We start from the raw sequence: 16,481 nt of genomic DNA, 5'->3' as shown, positions 1-16,481 counted from the left end.
ACTGAGCTCTGGAGAAACTGCAATTACAAAGTGCTCAGTCTATTTGCCTTAAGTAAGTCACCCTTATTGGTTGCCAGTTGGATCATGTAAATCACACTAAAGTCAATGCATTGTTAATGAAATGATTGTCAGCATGTAGTAATATCTCCTCGCAGTAAGAAGATGAACCTAACAATGAATTTTAGGTCTGAAATATCCAGTTGATGGTGTAATGTTCGGTCTGTTTCATAACTGCAAAAAATGAGTTGTGGATCCCGCCAGAAATCCATTGAACTCCTAAATTCATGTAGTGAGCTGACAATGCTGCACTGAAATCTCAAACATTGTTATCAGCCCTGCCTGAGTTCACTCTGTGAACTACAGAACACCGCCCCTCCATAGACACCGTGCTGCGAGACAGCGTTGTCACCCTTGGACAGGAAGCCTGTTACTGACAGGATCACCAGGTAAAAAAAAAACTGAAAATGAAAACTAAGGCTCCCTGCACACGGGTTGTTTTAATAATGCTGGCAGTCATGTTAAAAATGCATTTTTCCGCATTTTTGCATTAGCGTTTAGCATCGTTTTTCCACGTTTGCGTTTTTAAGCTTTTTTTAAACCAAAAGAATTTTGCTAAAAAAAGTCCAAAAACGCTGGTTTGCCGCGTTTTACTGCTAAAAAACTCCTCTAGAAACTCACTAATTCTGTGGTTTTTCCAGCCAAAAAATGCTGATTAAAGCCTATGTGTGCATGGACACTAATGCAGAGACCACACAAGGACTGGTGAGCTGCAATAAATGACATTGTTGTTCCGGGGTTTAGATACACTTTAAATTGCCCATAAAGCACTGAGATAAATATTGAACAACATGCAGAGTACAGAGTAAGAGAAAAGTATTTTACAAAAAGTAAAATGGAGAAAATTTTTTTTAAATATTCTTGACATGAATATTCTTTAAATTACATGAAGTAATGTATGCAGTGCTAAGCAATAAAAACAATGTATAAAAAACATGAAAACACTTAATTCAACTTTCATAATACAACATAACGACCTTCCTCTTCCTCCTCCTCCCTGCATTGCTGCCTTGAACATAAAATAATGTTTTATCATATGACTAGATCAATCGTTATCATCTACCTGATTAGTATATTTGGTATTATTCTGTTCCATACACATTTTTGATCCTGCACTTTTTCATTTCTATTGTATGTACTATGATGTTAAAGCAGTAAAATATTGAACAAGAAAAAAAAAAATAAATAAAATAATGTCACACCCATAACCAATAAATGCAAACTCACTGCAGCTATGCAAGAAAACCTAAATACATACCTATTATTTAGAGATGAGCGAATCGAACATGGCGAAGTGGAATTCGTTTCGAAGTTCAGGAAAAATTTGATTCACGCCGAATCCGAAAATTAGCAAACTTCGGATGCACGAATCGAATTTTCCCAAAAATGGCGGCGACATGTGTGGCGACGGAGCGGGGATCTCTGGGAAGGCGCGCAGACAAGGCGCGCTGACCCATAATGCATTCATTCATGACATGTGATCGCATTAGCCAATCAGCAGCCAGCCAGCCAGCACTGTGTAATGGTGGAGCTATAAATTGCGGCCATCTTACAATTCTCCATTAGCCTCCAGTCATTCAAGAGAGACAGACCTGGCTGTATTAGGGACAGAGTTAGGGCAAAAGAGACTTTAGGGCCACAGAATCGTTACTTAGGGACACAGAATCGTTACTTAGGGACACAGAATCGTTACTCAGGGACACAGAATTGTTACTCAGGGACACAGAATTGTTACTCAGGGACACAGATTCATTACTCAGGGACACAGAATCGTTACTCAGGGACACAGAATTGTTACTCAGGGACACAGAATTGTTACTCAGGGACACAGAATTGTTACTGAGGGACACAGAATCGTTACTCAGGGACACAGAATTGTTACTCAGGGACACAGAATTGTTACTGAGGGACACAGAATCGTTACTCAGGGACACAGAATCGTTACTCAGGGACACAGAACTGTTACTCAGGGACACAGAATTGTTACTCAGGGACACAGAATTGTTACTCAGGGACACAGAATTGTTACTGAGGGACACAGAATCGTTACTCAGGGACACAGAATCGTTACTCAGGGACACAGAATTGTTACTCAGGGACACAGAATTGTTACTCAGGGATAGACACAGAATTGTTACTCAGGGACAGACACAGAATTGTTACTCAGGGACAGACACAGAATTGTTACTGAGGGACACAGAATCGTTACTCAGGGACACAGAATTGTTACTCAAGGACACAGAATCGTTACTCAGGGACACAGAATTGTTACTCAGGGACACAGAATTGTTACTCAGGGACAGACACAGAATTGTTACTCAGGGACACAGAATTGTTACTGAGGGACACAGAATCGTTACTGAGGGACACAGAATTGTTACTCAGGGACACAGAATTGTTACTCAGGGACACAGAATTGTAACTGAGGGACACAGAATCGTTACTCAGGGACACAGAATTGTTACTCAGGGACACAGAATTGTTACTGAGGGACACAGAATCGTTACTGAGGAACACAGAATCGTTACTCAGGGACACAGAATCGTTACTCAGGGACACAGAATTGTTACTCAGGGACAGACACAGAATTGTTACTCAGGGACACAGAATTGTTACTCAGGGACACAGAATTGTTACTGAGGGACACAGAATCATTACTGAGGGACACAGAATTGTTACTCAGGGACACAGAAATGTTACTGAGGGACACAGAATCGTTACTGAGGGACACAGAATTGTTATTGAGGGACACAGAATCGTTACTCAGGGACACAGAATTGTTACTCAGGGACAGACACAGAATTGTTACTCAGGGACACAGAATTGTTACTCAGGGACACAGAATTGTTACTGAGGGACACAGAATCATTACTGAGGGACACAGAATTGTTACTCAGGGACACAGAATTGTTACTGAGGGACACAGAATCGTTACTGAGGGACACAGAATTGTTACTGAGGGACACAGAATCGTTACTCAGGGACACAGAATTGTTACTCAGGGACACAGAATTGTTACTCAGAGACACAGAATCGTTACTCAGGGACACAGAATTGTTACTGAGGGACACAGAATCGTTACTCAGGGACACAGAATCGTTACTCAGAGACACAGAATTGTTACTCAGGGACACAGAATCGTTACTCTGGGACACAGAATTGTTACTCAGGGACACAGAATTGTTACTCAGGGACACAGAATTTTTACTGAGGGACACAGAATCGTTACTGAGGGACACAGAATCGTTACTCAGGGACACAGAATTGTTACTCAGGGACACAGAATTGTTACTCAGGGACAGACACAGAATTGTTACTCAGGGACACAGAATTGTTACTCAGGGACACAGAATTGTTACTCAGGGACAGACACAGAATCGTTACTGAGGGACACAGAATTGTTACTCAGGGACACAGAATCGTTACTCAGGGACACAGAATTGTTACTCAGGGACACAGAATTGTTACTCAGGGACACAGAATCGTTACTCAGGGACACAGAATCGTTGAATTAAAGAGTATGTCAGACAACACGCAGAGGAGTGGCAGAGGAGGCAATGTTTCAGGAGCGAGCAGACGTGGCAGCAGAGGAAGGGGTCGAGGCAGCACTAGTCGCAGCCAGAGGCCAGTGCTCCCGGTGTCATCCAGCGGTCGTGTCTCCACCGACAACCCTGCCGTCATCGATTGGTTGGCTCGGTCGTCTTCCTCTTCCCAGGTCACCTCTGACACCTACAGCCAACGGTCGGTGGGTACGTCAGACACAACCGTTAGTTGGCATGGCCCGGGAGCAAGCCCACTGAAATCACGTGTCCTCGACCTGCCCCTGTCCTTTGGTGTTCCCTCACCAAGCGAAGTATCGCATGCTGTGGGCTCAGCCCCACTGTACAGTGAGGAAGAGCTAACAGAGGGCGGTCAGGAACGGGGGGAGACATCCGCCTCTTCAGCAGCCAGGCAAAGAAGTACTGGCGAGGAGAGTGGTTCGGTAGCCGGTCTAGAGACAGGTCTGTCTCCTGACCCACACGCAGCCGAGGGGGCTAGTAGTGAGGCGGAGACCCTAATTGATGATGATGAGGCTGATCGCACTTGGCAGCCTCGTCGTCATCTGCCAGGCCCGTAATCTGCCATGGGCCCCCGTACCGACTCCTCATGTTGCTGCCAGGCCCGTAATCTGTCATTGGCCCCTGTACCGCCTCCTCATGCTGCTGGCAGGTCCAGAGTGTGTCATGGGTCCCTGTACGGCCTCCCATTGCTGCTGTCTCCATCGCCACACTCTGCCATGTGCCACTTTCAGGTCTCCTCACACTGCTGGTGGGTTCCATTTTGTCATAGGGTGCTGGCAGATTACGGGCCTCCCATTGCTGCTGCCAGGCCCGTAATCTGCCATGGGCCCCCGTACCGACTCCTCATGCTGCTGCCAGGCCCGTAATCTGTCATGGGCCCCTGTACCGCCTCCTCATGCTGCTGCCAGGTCCAGAGTGTGTCATGGGTCCCTGTACGGCCTCCCATTGCTGCTGTCTCCATCGCCACACTCTGCCATGTGCCACTTTCAGGTCTCCTCACACTGCTGGTAGGTTCCATTTTGTCATAGGGTGCTGGCAGATTACGGGCCTCCCATTGCTGCTGCCAGGCCCGTAATCTGCCATGGGCCCCCGTACCGACTCCTCATGCTGCTGCCAGGTCCAGAGTGTGTCATGGGTCCCTGTACGGCCTCCCATTGCTGCTGTCTCCATCGCCACACTCTGCCATGTGCCACTTTCAGGTCTCCTCACACTGCTGGTGGGTTCCATTTTGTCATAGCGTGCTGGCAGATTACGGGCCTCCCATTGCTGCTGCCAGGCCCGTAATCTGCCATGGGCCCCCGTACCGACTCCTCATGCTGCTGCCAGGCCCGTAATCTGTCATGGGCCCCTGTACCGCCTCCTCATGCTGCTGCCAGGTCCAGAGTGTGTCATGGGTCCCTGTACGGCCTCCCATTGCTGCTGTCTCCATCGCCACACTCTGCCATTTGCCACTTTCAGGTCTCCTCACACTGCTGGTGGGTTCCATTTTGTCATAGGGTGCTGGCAGATTACGGGCCTCCCATTGCTGCTGCCAGGCCCGTAATCTGCCATGGGCCCCCGTACCGACTCCTCATGTTGCTGCCAGGCCCGTAATCTGTCATGGGCCCCTGTACCGCCTCCTCATGCTGCTGCCAGGTCCAGAGTGTGTCATGGGTCCCTGTACGGCCTCCCATTGCTGCTGTCTCCATCGCCACACTCTGCCATGTGCCACTTTCAGGTCTCCTCACACTGCTGGTGGGTTCCATTTTGTCATAGGGTGCTGGCAGATTACGGGCCTCCCATTGCTGCTGCCAGGCCCGTAATCTGCCATGGGCCCCCGTACCGACTCCTCATGCTGCTGCCAGGCCCGTAATCTGTCATGGGCCCCTGTACCGCCTCCTCATGCTGCTGCCAGGTCCAGAGTGTGTCATGGGTCCCTGTACGGCCTCCCATTGCTGCTGTCTCCATCGCCACACTCTGCCATGTGCCACTTTCAGGTCTCCTCACACTGCTGGTGGGTTCCATTTCGTCATAGGGTGCTGGCAGATTATGGGCCTCCCATTGCTGCTGCCAGGCCCGTAATCTGCCATGGGCCCCCGTACCGACTCCTCATGTTGCTGCCAGGCCCGTAATCTGTCATGGGCCCCTGTACCGCCTCCTCATGCTGCTGCCAGGTCCAGAGTGTGTCATGGGTCCCTGTACGGCCTCCCATTGCTGCTGTCTCCATCGCCACACTCTGCCATGTGCCACTTTCAGGTCTCCTCACACTGCTGGTGGGTTTCATTTTGTCATAGGGTGCTGGCAGATTACGGGTCTCCCATTGCTGCTGCCAGGCCCGTAATCTGCCATGGGCCCCCGTACCGACTCCTCATGCTGCTGCCAGGTCCAGAGTGTGTCATGGGTCCCTGTACGGCCTCCCATTGCTGCTGTCTCCATCGCCACACTCTGCCATGTGCCACTTTCAGGTCTCCTCACACTGCTGGTGGGTTCCATTTTGTCATAGGGTGCTGGCAGATTACGGGCCTCCCATTGCTGCTGCCAGGCCCGTAATCTGCCATGGGCCCTCGTACCGACTCCTCAAGCTGCTGCCAGGCCCGTAATCTGTCATGGGCCCCTTTACCGCCTCCTCATGCTGCTGCCAGGTCCAGAGTGTGTCATGGGTCCCTGTACGGCCTCCCATTGCTGCTGTCTCCATCGCCACACTCTGCCATGTGCCACTTTCAGGTCTCCTCACACTGCTGGTGGGTTTCATTTTGTCATAGGGTGCTGGCAGATTACGGGTCTCCCATTGCTGCTGCCAGGCCCGTAATCTGCCATGGGCCCCCGTACCGACTCCTCATGCTGCTGCCAGGTCCAGAGTGTGTCATGGGTCCCTGTACGGCCTCCCATTGCTGCTGTCTCCATCGCCACACTCTGCCATGTGCCACTTTCAGGTCTCCTCACACTGCTGGTGGGTTCCATTTTGTCATAGGGTGCTGGCAGATTACGGGCCTCCCATTGCTGCTGCCAGGCCCGTAATCTGCCATGGGCCCCCGTACCGACTCCTCATGCTGCTGCCAGGCCCGTAATCTGTCATGGGCCCCTGTACCGCCTCCTCATGCTGCTGCCAGGTCCAGAGTGTGTCATGGGTCCCTGTACGGCCTCCCATTGCTGCTGTCTCCATCGCCACACTCTGCCATGTGCCACTTTCAGGTCTCCTCACACTGCTGGTGGGTTTCATTTTGTCATAGGGTGCTGGCAGATTACGGGCCTCCCATTGCTGCTGCCAGGCCCGTAATCTGCCATGGGCCCCCGTACCGACTCCTCATGCTGCTGCCTGGTCCAGAGTGTGTCATGGGTCCCTGTACGGCCTCCCATTGCTGCTGTCTCCATCGCCACACTCTGCCATGTGCCACTTTCAGGTCTCCTCACACTGCTGGTGGGTTCCATTTTGTCATAGGGTGCTGGCAGATTGCGGGCCTCCCATTGCTGCTGCCAGGCCCGTAATCTGCCATGGGCCCCCGTACCGACTCCTCATGCTGCTGCCAGGTCCAGAGTGTGTCATGGGTCCCTGTACGGCCTCCCATTGCTGCTGTCTCCATCGCCACACTCTGCCATGTGCCACTTTCAGGTCTCCTCACACTGCTGGTGGGTTCCATTTTGTCATAGGGTGCTGGCAGATTACGGGCCTCCCATTGCTGCTGCCAGGCCCATAATCTGCCATGGGCCCCCGTACCGACTCCTCATGCTGCTGCCAGGCCCATAATCTGTCATGGGCCCCTGTACCGCCTCCTCATGCTGCTGCCAGGTCCAGAGTGTGTCATGGGTCCCTGTACGGCCTCCCATTGCTGCTGTCTCCATCGCCACACTCTGCCATGTGCCACTTTCAGGTCTCCTCACACTGCTGGTGGGTTCCATTTTGTCATAGGGTGCTGGCAGATTACGGGCCTCCCATTGCTGCTGCCAGGCCCCTAATCTGCCATGGGCCCCCGTACCGACTCCTCATGCTGTGACGTTGCAACAAGGTGGAATTCAACCCTACATATGTTAGACCGCCTTTACGAAGAGCGAAAGGCCATCACCGATTTCCTGATGTTACAAGCGGATAAAGGTACTCCCCTGTGTAACTTAGATGTCAGCCATTGGCAGCTCATGCGTGACACCTGCCGCTTGCTCAGGCCCTTTGAGGAGGCCACGCTATTCGTGAGTTGGCAGGACTATGGGATGAACGACGTCATTCCTCTGTTGCACGTCCTGGAACAAATGCTGTTAACAATGGCTGGTCAGGGTGTGGTAGACGTGGCGCACAGATCTCAATGCCACATGACCCCTGTGGGGGCAGGACAGGAAGAAGAGGAGGAGGTAGAGGAGGACATTGGTGCTCAGGAATTATTGAGTGAAATGGGTGGTTTTTCCACTCAGCGGACAGGAGTGGAGGAGCAGGAGCATCTGGTAGAGGAGGAGGAGGAGACAGAGGACCCAGACGCACCGTGGCAGTATGCTGTGGAGATGGAGGCAGGGAGTCCCTCGCATTCCTTGGCACAAATGGCCCATAGCATGCTCGGTTGCTTGCGTAGCGACAGCCGAATAATAACCATCAGACAGAGGGATCACTTTTGGCTGTCCACCTTGTTGGACCCTCGCTACCGTTCAAAAATGGTGGCCTTTTTCACACCTGCTGAGAGCGAGGCCAAAATAACGCACTATAAAAACCACCTATGTAGTCAGTTGGTCTCTGCCTTTCTGCGCCAACGTCCATCCTCAGACACTGTGGGCCCTGTGCACTCGCGTTCCACTGCCATGGCAGCAGGGGAGGGGTGGGGTGGTAGGAGCAGTGGCAGCTCCACCAGCAGCGGCTGCCTCAGTCTGCAGTCGATGATGAGTAGCTTTCTTCACCAGCGCAGTGAGGAAACTACTAACCAGCCGCAGCAGCAGCAGCATCAGGTGGACCTGGATCAGGACCTCAAACAACAGGCTTGGGCCTACTTGGACAGCACCCTGCCAACCGAGGTAGACAATCCCCTTGACTTCTGGGCAACGAAACTTGACCTTTGGCCCCAACTAGCTGAATTTGCCCTTGAAAGGCTGTCATGCCCGGCCAGTAGCGTGGCATCGGAGTGCGTGTTTAGTGCGGCAGGAGGTATTGTAACTCCGCGGAGGACACGACTGTCCACCCAAAGTGTGGAGAGACTCACGTTTGTGAAAATGAATCAGGCGTGGATTAGTCTGGATTTCAAACCACCAGTTCCTGACACAACTGACTAAATCCGCCATGAATCATGCCCCAAACAAGTTATTATTTTTAACATAGGCCTCTGTATGGCCTTCAATTTAAGCTGCTTATGCTTCGCCACTCTGCCATGGGCCCCTGTACCGCCTCCTCTTGCTGCTGCCAGGTCCAGAGTGTGTCATGGGTCCCTGTACGGCCTCCGATTGCTGCTGTCTCCATCGCCACACTCTGCCATGTGCCACTTTCAGGTCTCCTCACACTGCTGGTGGGTTCCATTTTGTCATAGGGTGCTGGCAGATTACGGGCCTCCCATTGCTGCTGCCAGGCCCGTAATCTGCCATGGGCCCCCGTACCGACTCCTCATGCTGCTGCCAGGCCCGTAATCTGTCATGGGCCCCTGTACCGCCTCCTCATGCTGCTGCCAGGTCCAGAGTGTGTCATGGGTCCCTGTACGGCCTCCCATTGCTGCTGTCTCCATCGCCACACTCTGCCATGTGCCACTTTCAGGTCTCCTCACACTGCTGGTGGGTTCCATTTTGTCATAGGGTGCTGGCAGATTACAGGCCTCCCATTGCTGCTGCCAGGCCCGTAATCTGTCATGGGCCCCTGTACCGCCTCCTCATGCTGCTGCCAGGTCCAGAGTGTGTCATGGGTCCCTGTACGGCCTCCCATTGCTGCTGTCTCCATCGCCACACTCTGCCATGTGCCACTTTCAGGTCTCCTCACACTGCTGGTGGGTTCCATTTTGTCATAGGGTGCTGGCAGATTACGGGCCTCCCATTGCTGCTGCCAGGCCCGTAATCTGTCATGGGCCCCTGTACCACCTCCTCATGCTGCTGCCAGGTCCAGAGTGTGTCATGGGTCCCTGTACGGCCTCCCATTGCTGCTGTCTCCATCGCCACACTCTGCCATTTTTTTAACATAGGCCTCTGTATGGCCTTCAATTTAAGCTGCTTACGCTTCGCCACTCTGCCATGGGTCCCTGTACCGCCTCCTCTTGCTGCTGCCAGGTCCAGAGTGTGTCATGGGTCCCTGTACGGCCTCCGATTGCTGCTGTCTCCATCGCCACACTCTGCCATGTGCCACTTTCAGGTCTCCTCACACTGCTGGTGGGTTCCATTTTGTCATAGGGTGCTGGCAGATTACGGGCCTCCCATTGCTGCTGCCAGGCCCGTAATCTGCCATGGGCCCCCGTACCGACTCCTCATGCTGCTGCCAGGCCCGTAATCTGTCATGGGCCCCTGTACCGCCTCCTCATGCTGCTGCCAGGTCCAGAGTGCGTCATGGGTCCCTGTACGGCCTCCCATTGCTGCTGTCTCCATCGCCACACTCTGCCATGTGCCACTTTCAGGTCTCCTCACACTGCTGGTGGGTTCCATTTTGTCATAGGGTGCTGTATGGCCTCCCATTGCTGCTGCCTCCACCACTGTGGCTCCACACTCTGGTTTTGGCCCCGTGACTGCCCAAATGAGTGAAGTGTGCGGTGATTCTAAGATCGACGGCACTCATCTGCATGTCATACTGACTGACATGATTATTTCTCTTCCCCAGCAGACTCCAAGGGCATTTAAATTAAAGGTACAGTGTTCTGCACTAATATAAAGGCTCTCTGAAGCCTAGAAACACCCTTTTTATAAGTTAAATTCGCAGCGAATATATTCGACTCGAATCAAATTTATTCCACGAATTCGCCGAATCAGCCGAATCGAATTTTTGAATAATTCGCTCATCTCTACTATTATTCATGGTGTGGTTGAAAAAAAAACAAATATATGCGAATTATTAAACAACATGCACAATACAAATTTTTTTAAAAATGTAGCAGAACTTTTTGCATTCTTTATATAAATTGACAATTCAATATAAAAGGAAGTTGCAAACATTTAGAGCTTTAATAGCTTATAAATTAAACCTCTAAAACCCCCTTATGTTATTTATTTATTCTGTTCCATACCCATTTTCGATCCTGGACTTTTTCATTGCTATTGTTTGTACTATGTCTGATGTTAAAGCAGTAAAATATTGAACAAGAAAGAAAAAATAAATAAATAAATAAAATAATGTCACACCCATAACCAATAAATGCAAACTCACTTCAGCTATGCAAGAAAACCTAAATACATACCTATTATTCATGGTGTGTTTGAAAAAAACAAAACACAAATACGCAAAATATTAAACAACATGCACAATACATATTTAAAAAAAAAATGTAGCAGAACATTTTTTTTTGCATTTTTTAATTAAATTGACAATTCAATATAAAAAGAAGTTGCAAAGATTTTGAGCTTTAATAGCTTATAAATTAAACCTCTAAAACCCCCTTAAGTTATTTATTTATTCTGTTCCATACCCATTTTTGAGCCTGCACTTTTTCATTGCTATTGTTTGTGCTATGTCTGATGTTAAAGCACTAAAATATTGACCAAGAAAAAAAAATAATAAAAAAATATATTGAACAAGAAAAAAATAATAATAAAAATATAATAAAATAATGTCACACCCATAACCAATAAAAGCAAACTCACTGCAGCTATGCAAGAAAACCTAAATACATACCTATCATTCATGGTGTGGTTGAAAAAAACCCCACATATACATAAAATATTAAACAACATGAACAATACATATTTAAAAAAAATGTAGTAGAACATTTTTTTTGCATTCTTTATTTAAATTGACAATTCAGTATAAAAAAGAAGTTGCAAACATTTTGAGCTTTAATAGCTTATAAATTAAACCTCTAAAACCCCCTTATGTTATTTATTTATTCTGTTCCATACCCATTTTCGATCCTGGACTTTTTCATTGCTATTGTTTGTACTATGTCTGATGTTAAAGCAGTAAACTATTGAACAAGAAAAAAAAATAATTAAAAAAAAAAAAAAATAATAATGTCACACCCATAACCAATAAATGCAAACTCACTGCAGCTATGCAAGAAAACCTAAATACATACCTATTATTCATGGTGTGGTTGAAAAAAAAAACACATATACACAAAATATTAAACAACATGCACAATACATATTTTAAAAAAAAGTAGCATTGCATTCTATATTTAAATTGACAATTCAATATAAAAAGAAGTTGCAAAGATTTTGAGCTTTAATAGCTTATAAATTAAACCTCTACAACCCATTTATGTTATCTATTTATTCTGTTCCATACCCATTTTTGATCCTGCACTTTTTCATTGCTATTGTTTGTACTATGTCTGATGTTAAAGCAGTAAAATATTGAACAATAAAAAAAATAATAAAAAAATATATTGAACAAGAAAAAAATAATAATAAAAAAATAAAAAAAATAATAAAATAATGTCACACCCATAACCAATAAATGCAAACTCACTGCAACTATGCAAGAAAACCTAAATACATACCTATTATTCATGGTGTGGTTGAAAAAAAAAACACATATACGCGAAATATTAAAAAACATGCACAATACATATTTAAAGAAAAAAGTAGCAGAACATTTTTTTTGCATTCTTTATTTAAATTGACAATTCAGTATAAAAAAGAAGTTGCAAACATTTTGAGCTTTAATAGCTTATAAATTAAACCTCTAAAACCCCCTTATGTTATTTATTTATTCTGTTCCATACCCATTTTCGATCCTGGACTTTTTCATTGCTATTGTTTGTACTATGTCTGATGTTAAAGCAGTAAAATATTGAACAAGAAAAAAAAAAATAATTAAAAAAAAAAATAAAATAATGTCACACCCATAACCAATAAATGCAAACTCACTGCAGCTATGCAAGAAAACCTAAATACATACCTATCATTCATGGTGTGGTTGAAAAAAAAACACATATATGCGAAATATTAAAAAACATGCACAATACATATTTAAAGAAAAAAGTAGCAGAACGTTTTTTTTCCATTCATTATATAAATTGACAATTCAATATAAAAAGAAGTTGCAAACATTTTGAGTTTTAATAGCTTATAAATCAGACCTCTAAAACCCCCTTATGTTATTTATTTATTATTTATTACAGGTACTTATATAGCGACATCAATTTACGCAGAGCTTTACATATATATTGTACATTCACATCAGTCCCTAACCCTCAAGGGGCGTACAATCTAAGGTCCCTAACCCTCAAGGGGTGTACAATCTAAGGTCCCTAACTCACATTCATACATACACATACTAGGGACAATCTAGACAGGAGCCAAGTAACTTACCAGCATGTCTTTGTAGTTATATATTATATTTCTCTAGTTTATAGCCTAAGTATCATATGATATCTGCACTTTAAACATAGAAGTAACATAGAGAATTCATATTTGTAGTTATGAATCTACTCGGCTGAAGACCCTTAAAAAAATAAAAAAGACAAATAATCTATATAATAACAATATGCACGCTGCTCACGGGGGATGCACCACAGAGCCCCACTGAGATTAGTTCCATATTTGTAATTAAATCACAGAAAAAGGAAATACAAAGAAAGCAAGAAAAGAAGACAAAGGAAGGGAAAAAAAAACACACACTGCTGGTTTATGAACCAGCAGTAATAGATCGCTGCTCAGTTCTCCGGCATTCTCAGAGAACACAGTTCTCCTGCAAATGCCGTTTATGAAGCATATGTAGATCAGTTCTCCAAACGAAGGGAGATCGGTCTACAAACACTGGAAAGCGGCTGATTTTACTATAATCTCGCGAGATTACAGTAAAAGATCAGTTTACTAAGCAGAGGTAAATTATCTCTGCTTAGTTTGCGGTCCCCCAATTCTCCAGCTCTGGGATGGAGAATCTGGAGGGAGAACACAGATCTCCAGTGAAGGGCTGAACATGTTCTCCTGGGTGTCATAAACTGGGAATGACCAGAGAATAGCTGCGATCCTCTGAATCTCAGCTATTCTCTGTGTCATAAACGGACACCATAATCTTCACATTCCCAGCACTCTGATCTCATTTTCCTACAATGGGGTGTCTACCAATAAGCGGTGACATATTTCAGTAGTAGAGAGATTGTATCCTCTGTCTATCCCGGGTCTATATCAGAGTAGGAATTTCCTGCTGCAAATACGGACCGACTGATAACCCAGTGAAGAGAATACGGCCGAATCCTCAGACACCTAGTGAGTATATAATAGAAATGTGACATCTTCTACCTGAAAAGCAATAGGTAGGATATAGATCTTCCTACAAATCAGACACACAAACAAAGCTGTATTTATAGTCTGCTCCGAGGTAAGAACAAAGAGAAAGCTCCCAAGACAAAACCATTACATCAGCCTCTACTGAACATGTTATAATCTGATCATTACTAAGAACAAGAAACAAAGAGAAACCTTCCGGGACAAAACTATTACTATCTGTAGTTACAACTTCGCTAAACTTCTAATCTCCTGGTACATAACTAACTGAAACAAACTTTTCTTTAAACTTTTTTTTAAAACTTGCATCTTGCTACATGTTGTGAATTTTGTGTAAAGGGTCATGAGTCTTGTTGACCAAATCTACAGATTATGAAATATAATATTTCTCTGATATGATTTGGTAAATGAAGAGTTCTTACCCAGAAGTGAAAAGTTTTACACAACAACCAAAATGTATTTGTGAATAGGATGGAAGTCTAAACTAACACAAACAATCTATCTAGTTACATAAAAGAAACATTATTAAGAAAGCTCAAACATATTACAAAACACAAACAATGAGACAGAAAAGACATAAGACAAACATTTAGATATAAGTGCAAGGGATATATTCCATAATTACCATGGAACTGGACATACACGTTCCATTCCCTTCCCTGGTGTTCCAAAGAGAGCCTCTCTCTCTCTAGTGTCCTCTCCTCCATTAAATTTCATGGAGTAGCTCTGATTGGTTGGCCAGTCTATTCCCTTTCATAATTGGCCAACTTCAGATCCCCTGTATTTAGCATACACCAACCCCCTTTAAGGCAAATCTTGGCACACCCTTTATGGAATTTAAGCAAGTCAGTTCATGACATTTTCCTGAGAAACTAAGTATTCATGAATGGCTGGCCACCTTCACTGCATATCTAAATGAGTTATCCTTTGAAGTGCATATTTGGGAAGCCAACAGGTCTGTCCCATTGTTAGATAAACTAACTCTGACACCAAACTGTCTGAAAGAGGATTCTCAGCAAAGATTTCTGTTATACAGTAAAGAAGTGTAATTCATAGAATATTCCCTTTGGCAACTATGGTATCTATAGAAGAGGAATTTATGGGAAGACATATTGCACATCCACACTGATACAGCTCTACCTGAAATATATTCATAATACAATATTATTTACAGTGTTTAATGGAGATTTCACATAAACTCATTATCTAACAAGTCTAGGCCCCCGGTCACATCAAGCCCAACTTTGAAATTGTGTGACTTACGGTGAAGTCATACAATTTCAAAGTCGGGGGACCCGCCGATTTCAAGTGCGATTTGCAAGACATCTGACACAATTGTCTATGCAAATCGCAGGAAAAGTAGTGCATGTTCTACTTTAGAAATCGGTGCGGATCCAACCAAATCAGAACCGCACCGATTTGACCGCTGTAATTGTGGACAATAGGATGCAACTTGGCATGTGATTTGCAAGTCTCCTGGCATGCAAATCACATGCCAAATCGCACCCGATGTGACCGGGGGCTAAGTGCCTGGCCGTATCGGTGTGATTTCAGGTTTGATTTGTGAAATTAAATCACATCTAATTAGGGGCAGACTGACAATTCATGGGGCCCCCGGGCAATAGGGGATCAAGGGACCCCTGTGTCCTTGCCCAAACTCAAAAAAGCCTATGAAAAAGGTACCAGGGGCATCTCATGGGGCCCCCTACTGACCCTGGGCCCTTGGGCAGTGCCCGAGTTTCCAAATGGTCAGTTCGCCCCTGCATCTAATGAATGTGAATGTCGGTGTCTTAAGATGTGCGAATTGCTGCAGCACGATTTCTATAGTAGTTCTTGCATGAATTTTTCTGCAGTTTTTTTGCAATTTCACACACATAAAATATATAAATTGCAAGAAATCATTAAAAATCTTCACAAGTAGCAATAAAGTCTTCAGAAATCGCGCTGAAATTGCACACAAATCGCAGTGGTGTGACCAGTGATAAAAACTGATTTTTTTTTTTTTTGGTAAATGCAGGACATTTAGACCTTGTACACACTGCCTTAGCTTGTATTGCAGCAATAGGAAGAAGGGTCAGCCGCACCCCGGAGGATAGATGAATATAGTGTGTATTTATTAATTCATAGGACACGCAAAACACCAGGACATGAATACAGGACCTGTTAACGCGTTTCACATGATCTTGTGCTTATTCATAAAATTGGTGGTGAAACGCGTTAACAGGTCCTGTATTCATCTGTATTTATCTCTTCTCCGGTGTGCGGCTGACCCTTCTTCCTATTGCATCGTGTGTGGTGGCGAGCAGGGGCGGACTGACCATTTGGAAACTCGGGGGCAGTAGGGGGCCCCATGAGATGCCCCTGTTACCTTTTTCATAGGCTTTTTTTAGTTTTGGCAAGGACACAGGGGCCCCATGATCCCCTATTGCCCAGGGGCCCCATGAGTTGTCAGTCCGCCCCTGGTGGCGAGCCAGAGCCGGCACCTGTTGTGGATTGATCTGCATTGTTTCCCTGAGCGGTATACCTTTGTTCTTTGTATTGCAGCAGTTTGTACGACAA

The sequence above is a fragment of the Staurois parvus genome, unplaced genomic scaffold (assembly GCF_062004578.1).
Source record: "Staurois parvus isolate SC_StPar_1 unplaced genomic scaffold, SC_StPar_1.0 ptg002668l, whole genome shotgun sequence".
Classification (NCBI taxonomy): domain Eukaryota; kingdom Metazoa; phylum Chordata; class Amphibia; order Anura; family Ranidae; genus Staurois; species Staurois parvus.
The sequence above is the reverse complement of the archived record's forward strand: the minus strand, read 5'-3'. Positions refer to the sequence as shown.